We start from the raw sequence: 4,466 nt of genomic DNA, 5'->3' as shown, positions 1-4,466 counted from the left end.
GGGATTCTTTGCTGGTTACCAGGATGTGGGGTGGGTGGTGAGGGGTGGGAGGGGAAGGTGGAGGACAGGGTAGGGAATAGACACAAAACAGTTTGGGTACTCAGGAGGGGGCAATATACAAGAAGGGAGAGAGGAATGGAAGAACAAAGCAGTATAGCACAATTAGGCCAAATTACATGGGTTAGGTGGGACAGAGGTAAATAAGGATGTATGTACAACCTTGGAACAACAGTGGTCTGGGATACAGACATTGAGACATCGTTGAAATGGGGAAAAATATTAAGATGCTTGGCTGTCTTTTGAATCTTGGTTTTCATTGCATAATATTATAAAATAGACACTGGAGGGGGAGAGAAAGGAACAGCCAGAAACATCATCATAGAAAGTTTGTAAGTCTGTCTTCTGTCTATAACTGATTGGAATACCTAAAATGGTGCAATAATGTGCCCAGTGAACGAGGCTTCCTGCGGAGCCTCTGCATTGCATGAGACTATACGTGGAAGCCTGAACCACATCCAGATCTTCAGAGATGGACGAGCAGACTAGCCTAGAGCGGCTAGAAGAACAGAAGATACTTCTTGAAAGAAAGAGATACAGGAAAAATACAAAACAATATAGGCAGACTGACTTTTACTACAAGAACAAGCAAGTTGCTTGCCCAGGAGACATCTAGGCAAGTGGTCAGGTACCCTAAGTGCAAACCCCCTTCCAAGTCTAAGACTCAAAGGGAATACATGCTCTGATTGGTAACCATGTTTGTCACTGATAAGGGAAAGTGAGGGAAAAACAGCAATGAAGCCGTGAGCTAAGCCCTACAAATTTCACTAGACTCCTGTGAACCTGGGTGGACACCTGGTTGGCCAGCAGTGTGGCACGACCTGGGGACTCTTGGGCCCAGAGTCAGTGACATAGCCACAGAGGACTAGAGTGGAGAGTGAATTATCCAGCTGATAAGAAGAGAAGGCATATACACAAGAACACCCACACTTGCAGATAATACCCACTTTACCTGGCTACAATGAGTGGATGATCAGAGCTCAACTAGAAGAAGAAAGAAGAGGGAAAAAAGTGTAATCTGATACAATTTGATTAACTTGACCTACAGCTATGGATGTAGTAGCTCAAAAGAGGGAACAAATCTTTACAGCAAGGATCATTTCCATCCCCTCCATACACAGAGTAGATAGGAATGGACAACTTGGACATTGGCTACACAAAATGGGGGTGTGTGTGGCTATAAAGGCAAGAAGTGACTGGCTTCCAAGCTTTCCAGAGGAAACCTAGATCAAGAGGGTGTGAAGGAAGGTAAAATCTCCACTGACAATCTCCAATCTGTCTAGGCGGGGCTGATGAAATGAAATGCGGATGGGTCTCTTGTGTGATACAATAGTGAATAATTGTTATCAGGACTGCTTGTGAGGGTTGGAAATGTAAAGGTTGACGTTTGTAGCAAGGATGGGAGTGATTAATTTTTCAGTTTAGGAGTGAGGTCCCTGGGACCATTAAGTGAGAAGAACAGAGAGCGGGACCCTACCCAGAGAAGCAGTGATGCCTGAGATGGAAGCAGAGATGATGACATGGAGAGATGGACGTGAAAAGTTGGAGACTTTAGGCAAAGAGAGGGAGAGGGGCTGTGTGCTGACGACCGGGAGGCTGCCTTGTATTGTATACCCTTTGGTTGGCTGATGATGCATGGAAGGGATTGTATATCCATGGCAATGAAACGATATACGATAGGATGAATGTAAAACTAATGTTCTCCCATGTATGCTATCACATAATTCAAAATCAAACATTGAAAAAACAAATGGAGACAGCCTAAATGCCTGTCAATGGAAGAATGGATAAATAAACTTTGGTACATACACATTGTGTAATATTATGCTAACTTGAAGAATAACAAGAAATCAGCAAACCATCACATAATATTAATGAACCTTGAGAACATCATGCTGAGTGAAATCAGCCAGTCACAAAAGTAGAAATATGGCATAGGACCATTATTGTGAAACCAAAGAAAGCACACACACTAAAAGGGGTACGAAAAAAAAAAAATTTATATTTTAATTTTGTTGTTGTTGTTGGTTGCAGGTTGTATGGGGTTGGTGAGGGGAAGGAGGGGAAGGTAGAGCACAGGGTAGGGAATAGGCATAGGTTAGTGGAGCACAGGCTAGAGAATAGACGCAGGATAGTTTGGGTGCTGGTGTGGGGGCACACACTAGAAAGGAAAGAGGAAAGGAAAAACAAGTCGGATGGGAGAATAGTTAGGCACGTTTACATGGACTAAATTTGACAGAGGTAAATAACAACGTATGCACAACCGTGGAACAACAGTTCTCATGGATACAAAGATTGAGGCATAGTGTGAATGGGTAAAAGTGGGAAATGATGTTAAGATGCTTGGCTGTCTTTTCTTTTTTAATGTTTTATTGTGAATTATGTGATAGTTTTCATGGGAGAATATTAGTTTCACATTCATCCTATCATATATCCTTTCATTGTCATGGTTACAATCCCCTCCATAAATCATCAACCAACCAAAGGGTATACACTACAAGCCTGCTCGCCGGCTGTCAGCACACAGCCCCTCTCCCTCTCTGGATCTAAAGTCACCAGTTGCTCCATCTCTCCAACGTCATCATCTCTACCTCCATCTCAGGCATCACTGCTTCTCTACTCTCTGCTCTTCTCCCTTGATGGTCCCAGGGATCTCCGCTCTTACTCTGAAAAGTTCATCACTCCCCTCCTTGCTACAATACGTCTACCTTTACATCTCCATCCCTCACAAGCAGTCCTGATAACAATTATTCACTATTGTATCACAAGAGACCCATTCGCATTTCATTTCATCAGACCCACTTAGACAGATTGGATACTATTCAGTGGAGATTCTATATTCCTTCATGCCATGTGCTGCATCTAGGTTCCCTCTGAAAAGCTTATAAGCCAGTCACTTCTTTCCTTTGTAACCCCCGCCCCCCCCCCCCCATTTTGGGTAGCCAATGTCCAAGTTGCCCATCCCTGTCTACTCTGTGTATGGAGGGGGTGGGAATGATCCTTGCTGTAAGAATTTGTTCCCTCTTTTGAGCACCTGCATCCATAGGTGTAGGTCAAGTTTATAAAATTGTATCAGATTACTCTTTTTTCCCTCTTCTTTCTTCTTCTGGTTGAAGCCAGGTTAAGTGGGTATTATCTGCAAGTGTGGGTGTTCTTGTGCATATGCCTTCTCTTCTTAACAACTGGATGCTTCACTCTCCACTCTAGTCCTCTGTGGCTATGTCACTGACTCTGGGCCCAAGAGTCCCCAGGTCTTGCCACACTATTGGCCAACCAGGTTTCCACCCAGGTTTACAGGAGTCTATTGAACATTGTAGGGCTTAGCTCGCTGCTTCATTGTTGTTTTTCCCTCACTTTCCCTTATTGGTGATGAGCGTGGTCACCTATCAGAGCATGTATTCTCATTGAGTCTTAGTCTTGGAAGAGGGTTTACACTGAGGGGACTCGGCCACATGCCTTAATTTCTCCTGGGCAAGCAACTTGCTTGTCCTTGTAGTAACAGTTGGTCAGCCTCTATTGTTTTGTATTTTTCCTGTATCTCTTTCTTTCAAGAAGTATCTTCTATTCTTCTAGTCACACCAGGCTGGTCTGCTCCTCCTTTCAAATGTAAATTTCCCATCTCTGAAGATCTAGATGTGTTTCAGGCTTCCACCTATAGTTTTATGTAATGCAGAGGCTCCGCAGGAAGCCTCCTTCACTGGGCACCTTGTAACCCCATTGTAGGTTTTCCAATCAGTTATAGGCAGAAGACAGACTTACAAGCTTTCTATGATGATGTTTCTGGCTATTCCTTTCTCTCCCCCTCCAGTGTCTATTTTATAATATAATGCAAGGAAAACCAAGATTCAAAAGACAGGCTTGGCTGTCTTTTGAAACTTAGTTTCCCTTGCCTACTATTGTAAAATAGACACTTGAAGGGGAGAGAGAGAAGTAGAGAGAAACATCACCACAGAAAGCTTATAAGTCCGTCTTCAGCCTATAACTGATTGGGATACCTAAAATGGAGCTAGAACTTGCCCAGTGAAGGAAGCTCACTGTAAAGTCTTTGCATTGCACAAGAACATAGGTGGAATCCTGATCGCCACCCAGAATCTTCTAAGGTGGGACATTTCCACTTGAAAGGACAAATAGTCCAGTCTGGAGCAGCTAGAACAGAAGATACTTTATGAAACAAATGCTAGTAGGAAAACTCAAAAACAATAACAGCAGTCCAACTGACTACTACAAGAACAAGCAAGTTGTTCCCCAAGGACCCATCAAGGCAAGTGTTCAGGTTCCCTCAAGGCAAACCCTTTTCCAAGACTGAAACTCAATTGGAATATATTAGAAGGCATGTAGTCCTGCTGCTGACCACGGTGGTCACTGATAAGGGCAAGTGGGGGAAAAACAGCAATGAAGTTGTGAACTAA

At 43.5% G+C, this 4,466-nt stretch overlaps 1 protein-coding gene across 1 annotated transcript in view; it reads right to left on the bottom strand.

Moving 5' to 3' along the window:
- HDX (highly divergent homeobox) overlaps positions 1-4,466 on the bottom strand; it is a 395,136-nt gene that overhangs the window by 333,353 nt on the left and 57,317 nt on the right. The gene's annotated exons all lie outside the window — the stretch shown is intronic.

This window comes from Chrysochloris asiatica, unplaced genomic scaffold, assembly GCF_000296735.1.
Source record: "Chrysochloris asiatica unplaced genomic scaffold, ChrAsi1.0 scaffold00167, whole genome shotgun sequence".
NCBI lineage: Eukaryota > Metazoa > Chordata > Mammalia > Afrosoricida > Chrysochloridae > Chrysochloris > Chrysochloris asiatica.
Note: the sequence above shows the minus strand (reverse complement) of the source record. Positions and strands in the feature narration are given on the sequence as shown.